This window comes from Pantherophis guttatus, chromosome 1, assembly GCF_059756535.1.
Source record: "Pantherophis guttatus breed Tessera chromosome 1, ASM5975653v1, whole genome shotgun sequence".
NCBI lineage: Eukaryota > Metazoa > Chordata > Lepidosauria > Squamata > Colubridae > Pantherophis > Pantherophis guttatus.
This window is the reverse complement of record NC_142063.1, coordinates 249297451-249322399: the sequence shown is the minus strand read 5'-3', so window position 1 is coordinate 249322399 and position 24949 is coordinate 249297451. Positions and strand designations below refer to the sequence as shown.

The 24949-nt window shown below is 38.5% G+C and overlaps 2 long non-coding RNA genes across 2 annotated transcripts in view; both read right to left on the bottom strand.

Annotated features, from left to right (window-relative positions):
* Positions 1–21558, bottom strand: part of LOC148116823 (uncharacterized) — a 50075-nt gene extending 28517 nt beyond the window's left edge. Inside the window, exon 1 of the long non-coding RNA XR_015733855.1 lies at positions 21146–21558. This is a non-coding gene — a long non-coding RNA (uncharacterized LOC148116823). The remainder of the gene's footprint in view (positions 1–21145) is intronic.
* On the bottom strand, positions 7347–10723 carry LOC148116824 (uncharacterized). Its single transcript, XR_015733853.1, has 2 exons — positions 8567–10723; positions 7347–8422 (listed from the first exon to the last, which is right to left on the bottom strand). It is a non-coding gene; the product is annotated as an uncharacterized LOC148116824 (long non-coding RNA).
* Positions 21559–24949: the final 3391 nt, after the last annotated feature.

The following is a 24949-nucleotide window of genomic DNA, read 5'->3' as shown; positions in this document are numbered from 1 at the left end:
GTTAATTTACGCTACAAGCCAATGTACAGTATATATAAAAGCAATTATAGTAGTAGTAAGTTCATTGGGACATATTCCTAAATATGTAAGTGTATAGAGAATTAAAACCTGACTTAAAGGGATTGTATTGCAATTCATTAGATATTACAAGGATGTTAAAAAAAAATGACTAAGAAAACAAATTTAACCTAGCTTTTATTTGGGAAAAAAGGGCAGTATCTGCTGTTGGACTCTGTCAACTAGGTTGTCTTATTTTTTTATAGTATGCCTATTTTCTGATTCATTTAAATGAGAAGTATAAACTTCTGTTTCTCTGAAAAGTTCATTTTCACCTGAATAACAAAATGATACTTAAACACTAAACAAAGAACACTGCAAGAATCAAGAATAACACTATAAAGGAATGTGGCATTTCTATTTCTTATATAATGACATATCTAAAAAAGGTAAGCTTATGAAACACAAATTATGAATTTTACTCTATTCATAAATCCATTTCATACAATATGCTTTATTTTTGGATCAGCAGTTCTGTTTTGTGAACAGAAAGGAAAATAATTGTTTTAATTATTAACATTTTCAAATTCTGTTGCAATGCTTCAAATATCTCGAAGTGGTTTTCACCAACAAAATTTGATCTTTCAGTTCCCTGTGGCTTGCTTTGATGTAAAGTGACTTGAACAATTTAATATCTGAAGATTTCATATCTTTCCAATTGCTCACATTTTCTGGATTAGCAACTGTATTAATTTAAATCCAAATCCTTAAGACCTGTTATTTGCTTTACTCCCCACAGTGAAAATGAACCACCCATGTAATCCAATGCATTGTTTTTAATATTTTAAAAAATGAGTGATTATAGCAATCAAACTCTAGGTTTTCTAGCTCAAATATTCATCCTTTTGTTATTCATAAAAATGTTCCATCACAAGCTCTCTCAAAACAAGAACTAAAATACAGTTATTCTACAAAATCCATTACTATGCTTGTGTCTAGTGGGACATAGAAACTGTTACAGATTCATTATTTCCTCCACTCTAAACAATATTTTTCCATGCAGTTTCCATGATTTTCTTTGATTTTGTGAGCTATGAAAAATATGAATGTATGTACAGTGGATTCTTAAGGCAGGATGTAATTAATGTGCCTATTAATATCTTCAGAATATCCACAGAATAGAATCTATTCTATTCTGAATCTATCTATCTATCTATCTATCTATCTATCTATCTATCTATCTATCTATCATCATCTATCTATAAATCTATCTATATATATAAAAAGGGCTTTCTCTCTCTCTCTCTCTCTCTCTCTCTCTCTCTCTCTCTCTCTGTGTGTGTGTGTGTGTGTGTGTGTGTGTGTGTGTGTGTGTGTATATTCCAGTATAACTCTGGAACGCCTCGAGCAATTTCAACCAAACTTGGTACACAGATGGAAAAAAATACTGTGGGGGTAAGACACCCCTAACACCCTTCAGGGTGTGTGTTCTGTTAAGATACAGCCTGTTGTGCCTTAAAATGGCTTCTATTGTACTGCCTTAAAATGGCTTCTGCTGTGCAGCACAGTGGAGTTGCCATGGTAACGGCTTCACAGTACTCCACAAGGGGGCTCCCTCTGGTAAGGGGGAAAATCCAACATTAGAAATTACATTTGGTCCGGACATTTTCAACAAAGCTTTGATTATTCTTGGGAAAAATGTATGGCCATGATTAATAAAACATTACTGCAACTTGGCCTGCCTGCACCACTATGAGACCAACATGATGTACTTCATATAGATTACATACGAGAAAAGAACTACAATGTCGAACAGTTTAGTGCATCAGAAAAAAGTACACCAAATGATCATGGATCAGCTAGCAAAACAACAAGGTGGTATCATTTTACTTGACGCTTCTGGAGGCTCAGGGAAAACATTTTTAACTAATTTAATTCTTGCTGAAATCAGGTCTCTCTCTCTCTCTCTCTCTCTCTCTCTCTCTCTCTCTCTCTCTCTCTCTCCCTCCCTCCCTCCCTCCCTCCCTCCCTCCCTCCCTCCCTCTCTCGTCTATCATCTATTTATCATGTCCATTGTCTGTCTGTCTGTTCTGCCCCAGCTCCGGATTTCTGAGGATATTGATACACACCAACGATCCTTATCAAATTTATTAAGTAGCAAAAATAAACAAGACCGGCAAAGGTTGGCAACCAGGCCAGAAAACAAGATATGATAAACCAAAATACTCTGATAATAAGTACAAGTTGTTTCTAGCAAGAAACTTACTAATGGCATGTGACTTAAATAGGCTAAGGGAGTGGCCAATTATCCTCAAGCCTTACTCTCAAGGAGACCTCCTCCTCCTGAGTAGCCCCTCCTGTCTTTTGGCAGCCCTGTGTGCTCGAGCATTGAGGAGAGGCTCCTCCACTTCGCTCTCTCCACTTGAAGGAGCCTCTGGAGGTTCTGAAGGCCCTGGCTGAGTCTCTGCCTCTGGCACCACATCCTCTTCACCCTCCTCACTGTCCGATGCGAGCGCCGGCTGTGCAGGCTGCTGGTGTGACACCACACCAGCCTCCTCATCGTTGGGGTCAGCCACGATCCACGCAGGCTGCTGGTGGGCCACAACACTATCTATCTATCTATCTATCTATCTATCTATCTATCTATCTATCATCTATCTACCGATCTATCTATCTATCTAGGCAAATAACTAGGTAAAGATGATAAATAGGATTGGGAGTTGTGTTTGCTTTCAAATCTAGTCTTTTTATTCTGACAACCATGTGAATCTGAGACTGGGAAATGGAATAAGAAATTCAAAAGCAGAAAATTTAATTCTAAAAATAAAGCACCTCTCTTCTACTGTTGAATACATGATTCCTGCTACAGTGCTATACTAAGATATTTCATTTCATGCTAAGAGAAGCAAGAATCGGAACAAGAGACCCTTTGGGAACTTTTGTTGATTGCCTTGACTGAGATAAATCAGGGTCAGGGTCAGACCAAAGAGATATTTAGATGCAGTCATCTGAAAGCACCATCTGTTCTTTCAACCTTACTAGATTTTGGAATTTAACAGACTGCAATGGGAAGAGAAAGTAAAAAGAAATCAGAACCATCCTGTTATAAAGAGGTATAAAATCTATACCTCATCTATTTTTAAAAGAACCACAGTGTGATAGTAGGGGAAGCACATAAAAGTTGAATAAAACTTCCTCTAGCTAGCCTAAAACCAAAGTCAGTGTTCTTTACTTGAAAAATTGTGGTAAGAACAGTGGTGAAATCTGAACCGGTTTACTACTGGTTTGCTAGCCGTGCATGCGCCAAATGTGTGCTATGCATGCGCATGTGCAATGAGCAGCAACCTTGAGCTACACACACACAGTGCACAGTGCACGCAGTGTGCACCAAAAGGAGGCTTGGGAAGGTAAGTAAAACAGTGTGTGTGTGTGTGTGTGTGTGTGTGGTCAGCTGTGGCACGTGTGGGAACTTTTTAAAAAAACTTTTTGAAAGCAGTTTTTACTTCCAGCTCTAAAAAAATGCTTTAAAAAAGTAAAAAAAGAGGCTCTGATGATCAGATGATTGGCGCACGATCGTCAGAACCTTTTTAAAAAACTTTTTAAAGCATTTTAAACTACTGGTAGAGAACTGGTAGTAAAAAAATGCTAAAAAAGTAAAAAAAAAAGTTCTGACAATCACGCGTCACTCAGCTGATCGTCGGACTCTTTTTTTAAAAATATTTTTTACTACTGGTTCAGTGAACCAGTACCATTTTTTACTACCGGTTCAGCGAACCAGTACCATTTTTTACTACCGGTTCAGTGAACCAGTACCATTTTTTACTACCGGTTCGGGTGAACTGGCCTGAACCAGTAGCATTTCACCCCGGGTAAGAACCTTAAGACAAGGCTGCAAAGCTAATATAGATCCTTCAACTAAAAGGCTGAAAAGGTAATATAGATCCTTCAACTAAAAGTCTGTTGTGACTTACTATAAGGAGAATACAAAAACAGCTTTAAATGTGCATGTTGGATGAACTCAGGCTTTTGGTGTTGATTTGTAATATTGTTTTAAGGACACAGTATCTATTTCACAATGAATGCATGGGGAGGAAATATTGGCCTCTTGTAAAGTGGCAGTTAATAAAGCTCAGTTACTGAATGAATGAAATTCAAATACGGGCAATTCAATAATACTATTCATTCATTAACATTACACAATTCATATGTTCATTGATTTCTTAAAAATCTAGCAGTGTGCATTGAACACTTTACCATGTTACAAGAAATCCCTGCAATTGAGCTAAAAGTGATTTGCATGTGATGTGTATGTCACATCACATGCAAATCACTTATGTATGGAGAGGAAGCTAACATGTCTTTCATGCAGAGAGAAAAATATATCACTACTCCCAATGATGGTTAAGCTATTGGCATAATGGCATATAGTAAACCCATAACTTTATTGTGTCTCATTGTACAGCATTCATAAATAGCAGGGATTTTGCTAGAGCAGGGGTGATGAACGCTGGCCCTTTTATGACTTGTGGACTTCAACGCCTAGAATTCCTGAGTCAACATGCTCAGGAATTCTTGGAGCTGAAGTCCATAAGTCATAAAGGGGCCATAGTTATTCACCTCTGGTATCTGCAGTACCAATGGAAGAAGCAAGAGTCCCAAATACCACAATAGAACTAAAGGCTTTCAAGTCTCAAATGTCAGAGACCTTCCAACAATCATTTTCAGGTCCAAGTGCAACCATAAGTCAGAATCAGAGTCCATGGTGCCAATACTTTCAGTAAACGTGTAAGAATTAGGATTTTTGTTGAAAGCCAGACCCTTTTTTAAAGCTTCTTTGGCAAGAAAGAAGTAAAAAATTAAGGAGTGAGAAGAATTGAGTCCTTATAGTAAATTCTTGTTAGAGCATATGGGTCCATGGTACTGCAATCAATTGATCTGCTTTTAGATGTTTGGAATACAGAACACCTCTTAGTGATCTGTAGGCATAGGGGAAAAAAATTCCCATTGTTTAGTTGCTGGGACTTCCTAGAGATGTTCCAGAGGAGAAAGTACAAAATTGTGCAAAATTGTGGTGACTTAAAGCATTCAGGAGGGGTTCCCCCCCCCAAATTCCAATTTAACCTACAGTCCTGCCTATCCTGTTGGTTTCCAGGATGTTTGCAACTTGCCAAAGTCTACTAGTTGCTGCCACCTGGGCCTAAAGCAGGATTTTATCCATCAATTAGGACTGAAAGAAGAGAGTTAATCATTGACATTTGTGGTTAGAATGAAATGGGAAGAGAAGGGCACTCATTTGGGCTTGGAAACTTTTTGCCATCTCATAATAAATGAGTGTAGTAATAAAAGTACTACTTGAGTTTGCCTAGTTATTAAAGTATCCTAACTTTATAGCTGCTTCTCTGCTGTACTTCACTTGTTTTGACATTTTTGCAATTCGCTCTGTTTAGCTTGCCTGCTATTTCTTCGGCTTTGCATTTTGGAAAAAAAAAATAGCTTTGGTTAATATGATTCATTATATCTGACCAAACTGGGAAGTCTGATCTGATCTGAGTCTGTTTTCTGCATATTAACAAGCATTTTAAGAAACACTTGGTTTGATTTAAAGCAGTATATAGTTTATTTTGTGTTGCGTCAATATGTTGCATTCAAAAACAATTTTATTTCAATTATAGTAATAAATTATGCATTATTTCAAACTTTGCTGCAGTAGACTGTTTTTAGTAATAATGTTTTAATAAGTCTCCTCTTCCTGGATTGATGTTCTTCCATTGGGCACATTTTTGTGCCAGAACCAACAATTCACTGCAATTTTGTCTGTACTTGTGAATTGCAAACTCAGCATTGGAAGCTATTATTAATCTAGGATATCATTTGCAGCCTAGTTAATGATAAATATCAACACCCTAAACTGTTTACATTTACAGCACAACACTGTATCTGTTAACTCAGAAAATAAGTCTCACTGAATTTAGCGGACATTTATCTAGTACTGTGTGCCTATCAGTTCACTCATGTTACACTTTTATTACATGAGCTGCACCAACTCTCTCTCTCCCTCTCCCCCTCCTCTCCTCAATTTTAGGAGGGACTCTGGGCAAGTACACATAAAATATTAAATCATAACAATTATATATAAAATTTACATCAGAGATAAAATTTCCTTCTGGATAAAATTCAGGGTGATTATTACCTTTAAAGTCCTACATGGCATGTGATCTGGTTATTTGTGGGATCTCTTCTTCCTAAGAATATCACTAGATCAGGTAAGGTAGGCACACTCTATGGATCTAAGTCAAACTTCACCACATGGCATCCAAAAGGCAGAAAGACAAAGGAGCATTCTGGTGGATGGGGGCAGGGCAGTTCTGGATACGTAGCTTGCTTGGAAATAGGTTATCATTACTGACAGCTAAATGGTACTAGTTGTGCTGGAGTGTAAACTGTGAATGCCTTAATTTAATGTCCTTAAGGCAATGTGATGCTGAACTTTCAAGATGGTTCAATCTTCAGGCCATGATTGCCTGCTAGAAATCTTGTCAGATGCAAGGAACCAGAACAATACAATGAGCCGATCAGAGAATCAGCTCTTTATATTTATTGCTCGGTATATTTATTGCTACTCACCTACAGTACCGTATTTATAAGAATTTTGCCAGGCTAACTGAATCCTCTTGAGTAAAATCAGGTAAGCACTCCAGGAAATTGGGATGATGGTGATAGTGGTGTCTACATCACTTCCTTCCCTTAAGGGATTTCAGGTTACCCAGTCATTTAATTCCTTCCCACACTTTATCTGCAGATTCCACCATGTCCTTACTTTTTGTCTGCTCTCAACAATATCCTCTGCTTTGCCCACTAAAACTTAGTCTGTATGATGGTCTCTTTTTGGTATCATTCAGTGTAGTTAAAGGTATAATATATAATAATATAATAATGCCCTAGTCAACTAAATATAGAGTGATGATAAAATTATGGCACAATTGTTCTTTAAGAAGTACCATCTTTGACCAGGCATATATCTCCATTTGGAGAAAATCTGAACTTGCTGCTTCTTCTGTACATGGGGTGTTTCCTGCTGGTGATGTTATAAACGCTTTTTCATCTTAAATCACACTTTATCCACATTAGTTTACATTCTTAGGAATGACAGTGATGTAATGTTTCATATTGATATATTCATGAGATTTCTTTAAAAGATCATTGAAAAATTTATTTCAGGTAACAATTGGTTTCTTGTCTTGTGAAAAATGGATGATGGAAGAAAATAGCATAATTATGGTGGTTTTTGTCATTAAACACTAAAAAACCACATTCAATACTTGAGGCCCTAGGTATTTTTTTCTTTTTAATTAGACGGTGCCATGAACAAAATTCCAGATCTTAATCAGTTAAGTTTTTGTGCAACTTTTAGTGCTACTCTTGCTGCATTTATTTTTATGCCATTGTTCTTCCTAAGGGACAATAAAAGAATCGACAATAAAATCGCCAATCTAAAAGACAATAAAAATACAAATTTAAAGCAAAGTTCATTTCTAAAAAGTAGTCCCCAAAGCAATGACTACAAATTATTCTACAGATATCAGGGTTTCAAACAATGTTCAAACTTAAAGCAACTTCCAGTTCTGTTTGGCAGCAATATCTGTCATTCTGAAGGAAGTACAGCCTCTTTCAACAGAGGAACTTCTATGCTTCTGTTGTGGCCCATCATCTGCCAACAGAGCTGATGGCAGACTCGGACAATGGGGAGGAACTTGGGCCAGTTCTGGAGTCTGGGGAAGGCTCTGATAGATACTCTGCATCAGGTGCAGAGATAGAGTCAGGGTCATCTGACATTTCCCAGCCACCGGAGAGGCAGATGCCTTTGGAGGCTGAGATGAGTGAGGAGGAAGAACAGCTGGGGCCTGTTCCAGATGCACGTATGCGTAGAGCAGTTAGGAGAGGTGAACAATGGAGGACAAGGAGTTGAATCAGGAAGCAAAGCACATGTGGACCAGGGGTGGGTTCTACTTACCTTTACTGCCGGTTTGCAGTGGGGCCACACACGTGCTCTTCTGCACATGTGCAGAAGTGATTTGGTGACATCGGGGTCAATGGGCGGAGCCTCCCGCCGGTTTTACTACTGGTTCTATAGAACTGGTGCGAACCGGGAGCAACCCATCACGATGTGGATGCTGAATGGCCCCTCCCTGGCTGGGAAATAAATAGATAGAAAGGGGAGTGGTTGTCGTAGGAGACAACAGTTTGTATTTCTGGAGATTCTGCTCATTGTGTTTCATGCTTTGTCTTTGGCAGTTCCTTGATTAGGTTATTGTCTTCTATTTGATTCTTTGTCTGGTGTTAAGATCTGTTTTTTTGGATGTTGGTTGCTGGATATGAGATGTTCTGGTCTTTGGGTTTCCTTCTTAGCTTTTTATTATTACAGTCTCTATTAAATAAATAAATTCAGACAAATCAATCATCAGTAGAAATGAAAAATGGGAAAACAAAACCTGAAGATCCAGCAATCTCTTATGCTATGCAAAGTAAGCAATGGCAACAACATCCATCAGCAGTATGCTGGAGTCCTTACCTGGTTGTTCTCAAGAGAGTGTAGTTAGTCTTTATTGGCCAAGTGTGATTGGACACACAAGGAATTTCTCTTGGTGCATACGCTCTCGGTGTACATAAAAGAAAAGATACATTCGTCAAGAATCATAAGGGAAACAATTTCAAATATAAATTGTAAGGATACCAGCAACAAGGTTACAGTCATACAGTCATAAGTGGGAGGAGATGGGTGATAGGAATGATGAGATGATTAATAGGAATGCAGACTTAGTAACTAGTTTGACATTGTTGAGGGAATTATTTGTTTAGCAGAGTGTTGGCGTTCGGGAAAAAACTGTTCTTGTGTCTAGTTGTCTAGTTGTTCTATAGCATCATTTTGAGGGTAGGAGTTGAACCAGTTTATTTCCAGGATGTGAGGGGACTGGAAATATTTTTACATCTCTCTTTTTGACTCATGCAGTATACAGGTCCTCAATGGAAGGCAGGTTGGTAGTAATTGGTTTTTTTTTGTTTGTTTTTGTTTTTGCAGTTCTAATTATCCTCTGAAGTCTGTGTCTGTCTTGTTGGGTTGCAGAACAATCATGGCTTGAAGTTTGAACCATCTTGGAAAGTTTTCCTAGTTTTTCTCTCTTCACTTTATTTTTGTCAATAGTTAATCAAAAGCAATACAAAAATTCCTGATCCCAACATTTAAGTACGGGTGTGGAATAATGTGACTCCATAATATTGCACTAGTGATATAGAGTTGCCTTGAAAATTTTTGCCCATAATGTAACTCTCTGTAGGGAGAAGATAAACATATGTTTTATCTGCCCGCATCCTTTCCCTAATATCTAAGTATTTGTAAAACATTACTTTCTAAAGGATGAGAGAAAGAGCCTTGTCTTGTGCCTGGACTGACAACAAAGAACATTCATTCAATGCCTGTTATTCATTCATTCTGATTAACAGCCCAAAGAACATTAATTGTCATTTCAATTGTTTATTGTGCACAAGTAACAGATCTATCAAATCATTTCAAAGAGATATTCTTGTGGAACCATAACTTCCAATTATGTTGATAACAGCTCTTATAATCGAACAAGAAGGATCTAACAATACAATACGTTCATGCAACATTTTCTAATTCTCTGTTCTCTTTTTTCAAATTACCAGCAACTATTGTAACTAAATATCAATATAATATCAGAGGGAGGTCTCCCTGGATGTCTTTGGCAGTTTTCTGCTGTTCTGGAAGGAACCCCGTCACTGTATAACAATATGCATTGTAGCAAAGGAAGCTCCATCAAACAGCCTCTGAAGTGAAAAATAGTTTGATGCCAACCACATAAATATAATGCCTTCCCTTATCTTTCATTTCATTTCCTTAAGAAGAAAAACTGGGGGGGGGGAATGGTGGTTTGTTATAATGAATCATGTTGGGGACATCTAAAATAATTGGCTAGCGCAATAGGAACTCTGCCCAGTAAGTCAGTTTGTTTCTATGAATTTTTTCTATCTTGTAAATGGAGCCAGTATTCCAGCAAACTACATCTGCAGGAACCAAACTGGGTACTACTGAAATGGAGAGCATAGAATACTTATTTGTATTGTCTGTCAGGCACAAGTAACCAGGAACAGGAGTAGAGTTCAAAGCACTGAAAGTTTATTACATGCTACCTACAGTATACACAAGAATCTGATCTACTAATGATCAAACCAAATTGGCACCCGATAATGGTCAATGGAATTCATGTGGGGGCTGAACTTAGGTGTCTTGTGGGAATGCAATCCTAAATTGCATTAACAGAGGGATACAATCAAGATCAAGTGAGGTACTAATACTACTCTATAAAGCCCTAGTAAGACCACACCTAGAGTACTATATCCAGTTTTGGTCACCACACTATGAAAAAGATGTTGAGACTCTAGAAAAAGTGCAGAGGAGAGCAACCAGGATGATTAGGGGACTGGAGGCTGAAACATATGAAGAACGGTTACAGGAACTGGGCATGACTAGTCTAGTGAAGAAAAGGACCAAGGAAGACATGATAGCAGTGTTCCAATATTTGAGGGGCTGCCACAGAGAGGAAGGGGTCAAGCTGTTTTCCAGGGCAGACAAGGAATAATGGGTGGAAACTGACCAAGGAGAGATTTAACCTAGAAATGAGGAGGAACTTACTGACAGTGAGAACAATCAACCAATGGAACAACTTGCCTTCAGAAGTTGTGGGAGCTTCATCACTTGAGATTTTCAAACAAAGATTGGACTGCCATTTGTCAGAAATGGTGTAGGGTCTCCTGCTTGAGCAGGGGTGGGTGGGTGGGGTTGGACTAGATGACCTATAAGGTCCCTTCCAAAGTTAATCTGTTAAATCTGTTAAAATGGTCAGTGAAGTATATGAGATTATACTCAACAGCTTGTTGCCTCCTTTAAAGGGGGAAAAAACAGACTACTTTATGTATGAGTTGGACATGCAGTGAAGACAATGTCAAAAAGATAGGATAGAAGGAAGAGGTAGCTAGTGCATATTCTTCCCATGCTTAAGGGCAAGGGGAGAAAGGCCAGCAGAAGTTCAGAATTTATTATTTACAGTTTATCCTCTCTTTCCAGATATAGTTGGCATTTTATTTTGTTTTATTTAGAGTAGTCAAGTACAAAATCAATATACAAAACTCATCCTATCCATACCCCTTGAAGTCCTTCCTCGTTTCTTTGTTACCTTTTCTAACTTCCTTTTCCTACCGCGTGCCTTTGCCTTTTCTCAGTACACAGCATGGTCAGTAGTGACTGTTAGATTGCATTATTGATGACATTTGAAGAGTTGAAAAAGAACAACCCTCAGAGGCTTGTTATCAATCAGAATCCTAGGCAACATGCTCCCAGCTTTAAGATAGTTTTATCATCTGCATTTATGATTTTATTTCTTTAATAGTGCAGCTTCAGAACAAGTAATTTATACATTTTTCAGGAGGAAAAAAATGTAATAACTCCAGCTAGAAATGACAATGAATTAGGATTAATGGGGAACTTGTAGCAACAGCACCGAGGCAATATCACAGCAGTGCATCTGGCGAATGCTACTATATTTCATCTTCTTTTAATTTCCACACCGACAACCTGAAGCTCTGGACAAACTGCGTCAGAGAAAAGGACTTTGGTTGCTGAGCTAAGGCTAACACAAAATGTTTACAACTGGAGAAACTTGGCAACAGATGGGGAATGGTCAATCTGTTGCAGAGTTCTCATTTAATTAAAAAAAACACGATTAAAATTAAACTTCCAAGCTCAAAGCAGGTTGAGATTTATTTATTTATTTATTGGTTCGATTTATATGCCACCCTTTTCCGGAGACTCAGGGTGGCGTACAATGCATTAAGCAATAGCCTTCATAATTTTGTATATTCCTGCTTAGGAGGGCTTTCGGCCCCCCCCAAGCAGTGTTCTTTTTTATACAAAGTCAGCTTATTGCCCCACAAACTGGGTCCACATTTTACCTACCTCGAAAGTATGGAAGGCTGGGTCAACCTTGAGCCTGGTGAGATTTGAACTTGCAATAATTGCAGGCAGCTGGTGTTACTTAACAGTACTTCAGTCTGCTGCGCCACCAAGGCTCTCTTATCAAATGATGAAACCCAGGATCACCTGTGTTTTATGGAAGTCTTAGAATGGATTGTGCTGAATTGGATGCTATGTAGAGAATTGGACATACAAGAGCTTGAAATGAGAATCAATCTTTCCAAGACACCAAAGCAAAAGAGTTATTCAATCCAGCCTAGAGATCCAAAGATCCTACTTGTGGTACACTAGAGAGTAGAAGAAATAGGCTGGAGGAATGATTGTGTCCAGCAATTGGTCAATACAGTCAGGAAGAAAGTTAATGGCTTTAGCTTCCAATGCCTAAGGTGCAAAGCAGGCTGAAAAAACAAATATTACTTTGAGAAACCCTCTCTACCGCTGACACTGCCCTGTAAAGCTCCTGGAAATTAATTGTGCCCAGCCTCAACATTCTGACTCATGAAGAGGTTACTTTTGCCAGGAATTAATTACTTGTTTCCTTGTACTTGTTGATTAATTAATTAATTAATTAATTAATTAATCAACAAGTACAAGGAAACAAGTAACAGTATAGACATAGACATGGACACATGAAAAACTTTGACACAAATAAAAGGATATAAATAGGCAAAACATAGCCATAAACACATATAATGATTACATATAAATGGGGAGAGTAGGACAGGGACGGTAGGCACACTGGTGCGCTTATGCTCGCCCCCTTAGGGACCTCTTAAAAACATGAAAGGTCCACGGTAGACAGTTTAAGGTAAAAGGTATGGGGATTGGAGAGACTAACAACAGGATCAGGTAGAGTGTTCCAGACATTTACTATTCTATTGCAGAAGTCATATTTCCTATAATCAAGATTAGAGCAAATTACATTGAGTTTGAATTTATTGATAGCCTTTGTGTTATTACGGTTGAAATTAAAGTACTCATTTACAGGTAGGACGTTTTGCTACATAATCTTATGAACTAAGCTTAGGTTGGAATTTAGACCGCGTAGTTCTAGGCTATCCAGGCCTAAAATTTCAAGCCTGGGAATTTTATTTCGAGCAGAGGATTTGCCCCTGCAGTCTGCTATTCCTCTGCCATTTGGTCCTTTGCTTTCTATCCAATAGTGGTGGTGCTGCTGCTCAGGATTCGGAAACCGTGAATCCAAATTCAAAGTTGTAGAGGCTGGTTCCATTCCCAGATCTGAGTCATGACAACTATCTCAAGAGCCTTATACTCACCCACTAAAAATCTAAAACAAAGATAATATCAATGTAAAATCAATAAAGAGCATAAGATACACAGAAACAACCACACAGTTGAGATGCTCCAATCTTTTGGCTACTTCTTGGATATTAGAATATTAGACAACTTTCCCTTGTTTTTTTCAGTTTAGGGCTGTGTTTAGAAGGGTAGAATGGGATTTATTTGGTTATTCATTTGATTTGATTTCTATAGCCTCCCGTTCAGCAAGTGTCTCTGGACAGCATAGTACATCATTGGACATGAAAACAATTATATACAATTAAAACTATTTAAACAGTACAAAATAAATATGTATGGCACCAAATAAAATGGTTAGGGTTAGGATGTTAATACAGCCAGGAAACGGGGCCCTTAACACACTTGGGACCCCAGGCCTCATAACCAAATCTTCATAACTTTACAAAAGACCAACAGAGTTGAGGATCATTCTGATATCTGAAGAGAGAATATTCTAGAGGGCAGGGGTTGCAGTAAAGAAAGTACGTTTCCTGGTTACTACCAGCTGATATTCTTTGCCCAATGGGACCCACAGCATGCAGAATCTGACTGACCAAATTGGATGGGTAGAAACAACTGGGAGACAGTGGTCCCCAATCCATGAAGGGCTTTAAAGATGATAACCATCTCTTTGCACCCTGGAAACACTTTTTTTTTTAAATTTGATTTATATGCCGCCCTTCTCCGAAGACTCAGGGCGGCTTACAATGTGCTCAGCAATAGCCTTCATCCTTTTGTATATTTATACAAAGTCAGCTTATTGCCCCCACAAACTGGGTCCTCATTTCACCTACCTTAGAAAGGATGGAAGGCTGAGTCAACCTTGAGCCTTGGCGAGATTCGAACCCTGCAGTAATTGCAGGCAGCTGGTCTTAATAAGCTTAATAACAGGGTGCCTTAAACCCCTGTACTACCAATGCTCCGATGCAACCGATGCAGCTCATGAAGGGGTGGTGTTACATGTATCAAATATCCAACACTATTTACTACCCCAGTAGGGATTCTACACCAGATGAACTAGCAGGAACTTTTGAAAGTTCTTCAAGGATAGTCCCATGTAGAGTGCATTGCATTGCAGTAGTCCAGAAAGAGAGGTCATGAGAGCGCAAAGGACTTTGAGCAAAGCCTTCTGTTCAAGGAACAGGCTCAACTGGTGCACCACCCTAAATTGTGCAAAGGTCTTCTAGGCCACAGCTGCTACCTGCTTTTCTAACAGGAGCTGTGAGTCCAAGGATCCCCAGAATATGCATTGGATCTTTTTGGGGCAGTGTCACCCCATCCAGGTCTAGTGTGGATTGTGCATGCCAGATGCTTGTGCATTTATTTAAAATCTGCAAAACCCGTTCGTATGGTTTCTTTGCTATACACAATTGAGCAAATAGTTTACTACATCCCAACTACACATTCTTCACAGGATTAGAGTGTAAGTTTGAATAATCATCCACTGAGACCTGCTATGAGAATTAGGAGCATGGTATAAATGGAAGAGGTGTTACTCCTGTCAAAGCTTCATGGATACTACTAAGAGGTGGAGCTCTTGCCTCACAATCAGGAGGTTGTGAGTTTGATCCTAGGTAGAAGCAGATGTAGGGTCTCCTGATTGGGCAGGGGGTTGGACTAGATGACCTGCAAGGTCCCTTCCAACTCTGTTAATCTGTTTAAGATATGCTCTCCAGGACCAAATAGGAGTACAATCCTTCTCTAAATCACCTTCTGAAGCATGCATACATTGTTTCTAAAAATATAATTACTAAATGCCTAAAGACTACTATGCCTAACTTGGAACTCAGAAGTCCTGAATGAACAGAGAAAAATCTAGATATCTGTATAATAAATATTTGAGTCTCCCAATAAGTTGTGATCTAGAAAAGTATTGTATGCATTCCCACAAACATGTGAACAATCCCCCCCATTACCTTATAATACACTCTTGTATTACCAGTGATTTCTACAATTTAACATATACTATAAACTCCACCACTGATTATTAAATACATGGATTAATAAGCCTGAATGCCTAACTGCTTTTATCTCTATTTAAACAACTCAAGCACATCTAAACTGAAAGAGATATTTTCTTTCAGATGTGGAACTATTCTTTTCAATATTTATTTTAATATGAAAGATGTGCTTATTCATCAGTAAGGTTACAGAGAAGCAGCACATCTTATCAGCTATCCTGATGATAAATGGAAACATCCTTTCCTTAGCAGCACAATAAATATTTCATAAATCTACTTGAATCTCAAAGAAAATGAAAAATATTTCTAGCATCCCAAAGGTTTTTTTTTTTTTTGCTTAAAGCTGCCAACAACTATGATATTCTTTGGTATTTTGCACAGAATTCTCCTGTATAATCCAACTCCGCATATATTCCTAAATGAATTTGAGAATTATATACATGATTTGTACAGTCTGTTTTTAATATTGGGAAAAGATGGTTATCAAACCACAGACTGCTTTTAATGCATGACGGTGAAGTTGCTTCAGCTGTTTCTATATTTATGTTAAGAAGTATGTAATTTTTTTTATTATGGTGTCAACTCATAGCAACCACATAGATACACCTTCTCCAGGATGATCTGTCCCCAACAATTTCCCTCCAGATCTTCTAATAGTGCAATCAAAGCCATCCACCCTCCTAACAATCTTCCTCTTCTCTTTCTTCCATCTTTTCCAGCGTTGCAGTCTTATATAGAGAAGTTAATTCTAAAGCTGATATCTGTAGCTGTCGCCATTAATTTACTCACCATTGCATTTAATCTTAATCCAGTTTTCTCATTGTGTTTCTTGACTTTTATTATTAGAATTTGCCTTTCATTTGCATTTCCAGCACCACAATGGCAGTATTAGCCCAGCACCATTTTTTTGTTGATAGTTTTTTCTCAATTTTAAAACCACACTTTATCTTTCAATCTATCTTCCCTTAATATATGTTTTATATATATATATATATATATATATATATATATATATATATATATATATATATATATATATATGTGTGTGTGTGTGTGTGTGTGTGTGTGTGTGTGTGTGTGTGTGTGTGTGTGTTTTCTGAGGTTTTCGCGGGTGTTTGTATGTAGGTCTTTGGTTATTCGTGTTTTCTCCCTCGTAAAATTGGAGGTTTCTTGGCGACGTTTCGACGAAGTCTCATTCGTCATCTTCAGGCTGGTGTTCTCGGCTTCGTGCTTTCAGGAGCAATGTGAGATCGCAGCTGTCTCTTCCTTTTAACTGCTAGTGGGGGTGTGAGTTGATTGGGTGGGAACTTGGCTGTGTTCTGATTGGGTGGAGGTGTGTTCTGATTGGTTAGGGGCTTGGCTGTGCCCTGATTGGCTGGGGGTGTGTTCTGTTTGGGTGGGGGCTTGGTTGTGCTCAGCTTAGTCTGAGTTGCAGGGGGATTTGAGCTGGTGAGCTGCGTTGTTGTTGTTTGGCTTCGTGTTTGTGGCCGTGCGAGCTCTTCATGGTGGGTGTCAGTCTGCTTCATGTATGGATTGGAGGGGTTTAAAGTGGCTAATGATGCAGCTGCGGTCTGGCTTCTGGTCCTTGGTCGTGGCTCATTATCAGTGTGGGTTTGAGTCTGCTTTCTGCGTGGATGTGTGGTGGTGACATCCTGTGTGGCTCTCGTGAGTGTGGGTCTGGTGTCATTCGTCGTGTTAGGGACTCGTTTGTCAATAAGGGCGGGTTTCCAAATGGCTGGTAGGCGGGAGGTATCGTCTCGTTTGTTCATGCTGTGTGGGCGTTTTTCTATCTCGATGGCTTCTCTGATTATTCTGTTGTTAAAGTGTTCAGTTTTGGCGATAGTTCTGGTCTTTTTAAAGTCAATATCATGTCCTGTGGCTTTAAGGTGTTGGACCAGAGAAGAAGTTGGTTCCTCTTTTCTGACTGAGTTCTTGTGTTCTTCTATGCGTGCACTTATTCGTCTGTTGGTTTGTCCGATGTATGTGGTGGGGCAGGCGGTGCATGGGATTTCATATACTCCTTGATTTTCTAACTCAATTTTGTCTTTGGGGTTCCTTAGGATGGTGGATATTTTTCGGTTTGTGCAGAATGCTGTCTTGATGTTATGTTTGTGGAGGATTTTGCTTATTCTGTCTGTGGTGCCTTTTATGTATGGGAGGAGGGCTTTGCCGTTTTCTTGTTCTCTGTCTTGGATTTTAGTGGGGGTTTCTTTTTGGATTAGGTTGGTGATCTTATTTCTTTGGAATCCATTGGATGTTAGTACATTGGTGAGAGTGTAGTTCGGTTTTTAAATGTTGTTCGTCAGCTAAGCGTTTTGTTCTGGAAATGAGTGTCTTGGCTACAGAGTTGATCTGGGCAGGGTGATGGTGTGAGAGTGCGTGCAGATAGCGGTTTGTGTGTGTTTTCTTCTGGTAGATAGTGTGTCCTAGGGAGCCATTGGATTTTCTGTAGACTAAGACATCCAGGAAGGGAAGTTGGTTGTTAGCTTCTGTTTCCATGGTGAACTGTATTTTGGGGTGTAGGCTGTTGAGGTGTGTGAGGAAGTTGTCCAGTTTTTCTTTCCCATGTGGCCAGATTATGAAGGTGTCGTCTACATATCTGAGCCAGAGTTTGGGTTTGTGATCAGATTTTTCTAGAGCTTGGGTTTCAAAGTATTCCATATAGAGGTTGGCAATGACAGGTGAGAGGGGTGATCCCATGGGTGCTCCTTCTATTTGTTTGTATTTCTGTCCATTATAGATGAAGTATGTGTTGGATAGGCAGTGGTTGGTCAGATCTAAGATGTGCTTGGTGGGGTTATATTTGTTTTGGATAACTGTCAAGGCTTCTTTGATTGGTACCTGGGTGAAGAGGAATATGACACCCCCCAGCCAATCAGAGCACAGCCAAGCCCCTAACCAATCAGAACACACCTCCATCCAATCAGAACACAGCCAAGTTCCCACCCAATCAACTCACACCCCCACTAGCAGTTAAAAGGAAGAGACAGCTGCGATCTCACATTGCTCCTGGAAGCACGAAGCCGAGAACACCAGCCTGAAGATGACGAATGAGACTTCGTCGAAACGTCGCCAAGAAACCTCCAATTTTACGCGGGAGAAAACCCGAATAACCAAAGACCTACATATATATATATATATATATATATATATATATATATATATATATATGTGTGTGTGTGTGTGTGTGTGTGTGTGTGTGTGTGTGTGTGTGTAGTTAATATTTCGGGTTTCTTCCCGTGTAATTGTGGATATATCCCTAAAAGGGTAGAAGCGACGTTTCGACAGAATCTCATCTGCCATCATCAGGCTTATTACACATATACATATACATACATATGTATATGTATGTATATGTATACACATACACATGTTTATACATATACATATGTATATGTATAGAGAATATACACTTTTGCCTTATTCCTTGACATACCTGGAGCCCATCTGCTTCACTATGTTCCATCCAGACTATGATTTCCTGCCCTGCCTGCAGTTTGAGTTTCACATGAGGACAATGAGAATTCCAAATTTTTCTAAGCATACTCCAGAGCTTGAAATGGCCAACACAATCAAAGGCCTTTCAAATTCACAATCAGATTAAGCCAGTGGTGGGATTCTGGGGGTTCTAGGGGGTTCGGCTGAACCCTTTGTTAAATTGCTGGCTCGCCCTGCCCCTTGCCCCGCCCCTCCGCACTACTATTTATTGCCAATAAATGGGGTGGGCGAGCCAGCAATTTAACAAACGGTTCGGCGTTTTTTTGTAATTTATTGGCCCCGCAGCACACCGAACCGTTTGTTAAATTGCTGGCTTGCCTGCCCCTCGCCCTGCCCCGCCTCCCATCTGCGCGGCGTCAGCCTACCCTAGCCCAGGGCTGGGCAATTGTGGCTCTTTTACAACATTTGGACTTCAACTCCCGCCTAGCCCATTCTGGGGAATTGTGGAGAATTCTGGGAGTTGAAGTCCACAAGTCTTAAAGCTGCCAAGGTGGGAGACATCAAGCATGAAGTCACTGGGAGTCCAGGTGCTTCAGCAAGCGACGCGCTGGATTCGTATTAGTGGTCCGCGAAATTTAAAATTATGAACTTGGTGGTCCCTGAGGTCCAAAACGTTGGGGACCCCTGCTCTGGAGGATTTAAGTAGCTTAATTGTACTTGCTTGCCAATACCAGAATTACAGAGTTGGAAGGGACCTTTGGAGGTCTTCTAGTCCAGAGATCTCCAACCTTGGCAATTTTCTCTGCCTGGGCCTGATGCTTCCTGAGAGGCAGGCGGTCTCTCCGAATGGGACCCCCTCCCCAAAAGGCTGGCCCCAAAGCCCTAACTCAGAGGTCTTCAAACTTGGCAGCTTTAAGACTTGTGGACTTCAACTCCCAGAATTCTCTAGCCAGCATAGCTGGCTGGGGAATTCTGGGAGTTGAAGTCTGCCAGGCTTAAAGTTGCCAAGTTTGAAGACCTCTGAGTTAGGGCTTTGGGGCCAGCCTTTTGGGGAGGGGGTCCCATTCGGAGAGACCGCCTGCCTCTCAGGAAGCATCAGGCCCAGGCAGAGAAAATTGCCAAGGTTGGAGATCTCTGGACTAGAAGATAAATGATGACCGGTCAAAAGTGTGAGGACCTGTCAGAAATCACTTTTTTCAGCCCTCTGAGTAGTCCCTATGTGCATATGGACTACTCAGAGGGCTGAAAAAGTTATTTTTGACCGGTCCTCGCACGTTTGACCAGTCCTTGAACTTACGACTGTCCTCACATTTTACGTTTTGCGCCCTATCTTGTCACCGTGGTGAAGAGAAGTAGTGGTGAAATGATTGACATGGTTGTTAAGAATGCCACAATGAGTATAAATGTGAGGATGGTCATAAGTGCGAGGACCGGTCAAAAGTGCGAGGATCAGTCAGAAATGACTTTTTTCAGCCCTCTGAGTAGTCCCTATGCACATAGGCACGCCCACCCGGTCACATGATCAACTAGCCACGCCTACCCAGTCACATGACCACCTAGCCACACCCACCCAGTCACATGACCACCAAGCCACACCCCCAACTAAGCCACGCCCACAGAACCGGTTGTTAAAAAAATTGAATCCCACCACTGGATTAAGCTCATTTGTTTGGTATTGAATTGTTAAGTATTTTGATTTCAATAGTAAAACCCAATATAAACTAAACTCAAAAAAGAAAAAGAATTGTAAGAAAGAAGAAAAAGTGCAAGAAAAAAAGAAAGAAAAAGAAAGAATATGATAAAGAAAAATAAAAGAAATATATAAAGAAGTGACTTCCAGCTTTCATTGCAATAAGTACAGACAAATTTAGTAATTCTTCACCCCTATAAAGTTACAAACAAATATATCTTTATCCTATAATCCTTTATCTATAAGGATTTATCTATCAATCCATGAAACCTTAAATATTGGTATTGTAGCTATTAATTTCTGGCTCCATTCTTCAAACAATTCTTTTAATACTTCCAAAGTTATGACATTTTTAATACTTTTGTAAGTTTGAGTTAACTAATAGCAAAAGGAGGCTTGCAGTTTTTTCCTTGTATTTAAAAGCTTTACTCTCTTCTAGTGTCCAGTTTCTAAAACTATAAAGTTGGTTATCTTTATTATGAGCCAAGATAACCAGAATAATTCTGGTTCCCATGAGAAACTATTTATTTTTTATAGTTAATTCCAAAACCTTAATGAAAAATCAACATTTCAAATTTAACTGGCTCATTAACCTGCTTGCAACTTTCTTAAATCAAAATGTTATTTAGCTTTTTTCTGTTTATTTCAAGGTCTTTTTATGTTCTTAAGCTTATAATTAGTTTTTATTTTGTTCTGAGTTGAATCTTAACTCACCTGGCAGCTTTTCAAAATTGTCATTCTAAAGGTCTATAACTTTAACATAGTTAATAGGCAGTTTCTGAAAGTAATTAGAAAGTGAGGCTTCCAAGTTTTGTGTCCTTTAAAAGGCTTTGCCATGGTTGCAAGCATGATGGCTAATTCCTTCATCTTCCAGTGCTCAAACCTGTGGTTAGACAATATATTAGAGCTCACTGAATAAAAAGAAATTAATGGAACTTGTGAGGTATGAAATCAGAGAAATAATGGCTGAATTTTCTTAACTACCAAATTCACACCAGGTTGTCCTTAAGAGTGGAAAAAATGGCATAACTACCCAGATCTTTTCTGCTTTCTGTTCTCTTAGGTACTAAAACATCAGCTCTGAATGTGACTGCCAAGCAAAAGAGGAGTTGAGTAGCAATAAATGAGCTGGCAGCATTATTAAGTCAATGGACAACTCGCTCAGTATTTGAATATACAACAAGTAAGGAAGAAAATGAATACCAATTTTATTCATGACTCAGAAGGAATCTCATAAAACTCAGGTCAGTAAGTTAACTACTACAGCACTTTCAGTTAAAAAACAGTATCCAAAAATAGGCAGTGCAGGCCAAGAATTTTTAAATGGTAATTTTACCATACTATTTTTTTGTTTTGTTTTTTAAAATATCCTCTCAGGTTCTCTAAGAAGTGATACTTTTCTACTCAACTTGCTGAAAGAGATAACAAAAATATTAACTGGTCTTTGATGACTAAGTAAATAACTAGTGCAACTGATTCTAAATTCTTCAGAGTAGAGTTTAAAAGACATACTGCCAAGGATTAAAACTCTGGATTAAGAGTATTTTAATGATGGATTGAAGGATCAAAAACATCAGTGAAGAGGTACATGATTTATGTTCATAATGTTATTAAATACTGGAAGGAAAATTGAGAATTTTAATTTGATTTGGTACTTCTTCTCTATTGGTTGCTTTTTCTGTATTACTTGGTAAACAGGAACAACTGCACTTTGGCTGGTTTTGTTACTGAATTCTTAGTGTTTTGAGGTTAACATTTATTTGCAAAGTCAGATAATTCTAGAACTTGAGCTCACTATCAAATTGTGGTTTGTGTAGGGAGTTCTTGAAATCTATACAAGCAATTAACATTGTCTAATAAAATAATAGTTTAAAAAAATAAAATGTTGCAATATTTTCAGGATCAGACTCAATAAAGATAATAGGAGTTAGAGCTTTAAATATATTTCTTTTTAATTATGATAGGCATTCTATATTCACTGAATATTCAAGGTAGAAGCGACGAGAATGGTGAGGGTGGCTCCTTATATATACAAGGGGTGGAGCTAGGAATGGGAGTGGTAAGTTATGAATACATTAAAGTCCAAAGAATAAGTTAACCTCTGATGTTCCATATATACATTATTTACACATTGGAGAATAAGGCATTTACATCTGACAAATCCCCCTCTAAATGCCGGTTCGTTACACAACACCAATTACATTCCGATTCAGGACAATATAATACATATAATTTAGAAGTTAAATATTTGTGTTGTTTAGAAGGTAAGGGTTTTGTTAATATGTCAGCTAATTGTTCAGAAGTATCGCAATGTATTGCTTTAATGAATCCGTCTTGAGACAGTTGTCTCACATGCTTAAACTTTATATCAATATGCCTGGACCTTTGTCCAATTGCATCGGATCTGGATATTTCAATGGCCGCTTTATTGTCTTCATGCATAATAAATGGTAAGGTGGGTTTCCTCCAAACATCAGTGATCAGATCATTGAACCATACAAGGTTATTTGCAGCCTTGGACAAACAAACATATTCCGCTTCTGTAGTAGAAGTGGCTACTAGTTCTTGTTTACCAGTATACCAGTAAACTGGACAATCATTCAATAGAAAAACATAACCAGAAGTACTCTTTCTGCATGATGTATCACCAGCCCAATCTGCATCAGCATAACAAGTAATTTTTGGTTCTCTGTCATTATTGGGTTCCAACATTAAACAAAAATCTAATGTACCCTTCAGATATCTTAGAATTCTTTTGACAGCTTCCCAATGATACAAGGTTGGTTTACTAACATATCTTGACAATAGATTGAGAGGTAATGCAATATCTGGCCTAGTCCAATTAGATATATAAAGGAGTGAACCTATAACTGATCTGTAAAATGTGTTGTCTTTAAACTCAGGGGAAGATTCATCAGTGTTTCTAAGAAAATCAGTTTGCATAGGGGTGTCACAGGTTTTAGCATTATTTAAGTTACATTTGTTTAGGAGTTCGATGATTTTATCTTTCTGTGTAAGTTTGAATCCCCTTTTAGTTTTGTTAATTTGCACACCAAGGTATTTATTCACTTTACCCAGAGATTTCAGTGAGAAGTGTTCATTTAACTTATTTACAAAGATTTCCCTGCTCTCTTTATGCTTTCCAATGTATAAAATATCGTCCACGTAAATTAATACAAATTCAATATGATCATTACTCTTTTTTACAAAGAAACAGTTATCAGCAGTGGTGGCGTTGAAATCCATGGTCTTAAGTACTTTTACCAAGCAATCGTACCATCTTTTGCCGGATTGCTTTAATCCGTACAGACTCTTATTTAATAACCAAATTTCGTTCTTATTAGTGTATTGACTGTGTGGTGCTCTTACATATATTTCCTTATCTAATTTTGCATGTAAGTATGCGGTCTGTATGTCATATTGGAATACGTCCAGATTGAGTGCAGATGCTACTACAAGGGCTGTTTTGACACTCTCTGTTCTCACTGTGGGTGAATATGTATCAGTATAGTCTTCTGGATATTTTTGTGCATAGCCTTGTGCAACTAGTCTAGCCTTGTATAAGGTATTGCCTCCTTCTAAGTTCTTAATTTTATAAATCCACCTGGTACCTATAATTGTTTTATCCTTAGGTGCGATCGCAGGTGTGAATACATTTAATCCTTGTAAACTTTCCATCTCTTTTTCCATAGCTAGTTCCCATTTTTCTCTTTCTTCATGTGGAAGTTTCAATACTTCTTCATATGTATTAGGTGTTATTTGTTCTCCATTCATATGCATTATGTAATCTTTGTATTTATTTGGTATTTGGTTTCTATTGTTTCTAATAGTTCTTTCAGGCTTGCTATGGTTATCATGCAAATATCTAGCTTCCTTTTTTGTTAATGTGTCTGTCTTTATTTTATGCTGACTATTAGTCCAAGTTTTGGTTTTGTTCTTACTTTTGTTAATATTTTGATTTTCTGTTGTTCCTTCCTCGCAAGATATCGTATCTTTACATTTATTAGGAAATATTTCATTAAGGTGCAATTTTGACCAATTGGCCTGTTCATGGAACACAGCTGTTCTGGATACTATAAATTTGTTATTACTATCAATAAATCTGTACCCTTTGGTTCCAGTTTCGTATCCCATGAATCTTAATCTCCTGGATACGTTTTCTCCCTTTCTCCTCAATTGTTTAGGTATGTGTACGTCTGCAGTGACTCCAAATATGTGCATGTGTGATAATTTGGGTTTTCTATTGTACATCACCTCATATGGTGTCTTATTCACAATACTGGACCAGGTTCTATTTTGAGTGTAATTCGAATAATGTAATGCCTCTGACCAAAATTGTTTGCCTAAACCAGCATCCTCTAATGTGCACCTAATCATGGTTTGTAGTGTGGAATTTTTCCTCTCTGCAACTCCATTTTGAAATGCAGAAAAAGGATTGGACGTGAAATGTAACATTCCTCTATCCTTTAACCATTGGGAGAATTCTTTAGACATGAACTCACATCCCCTATCTGTCAT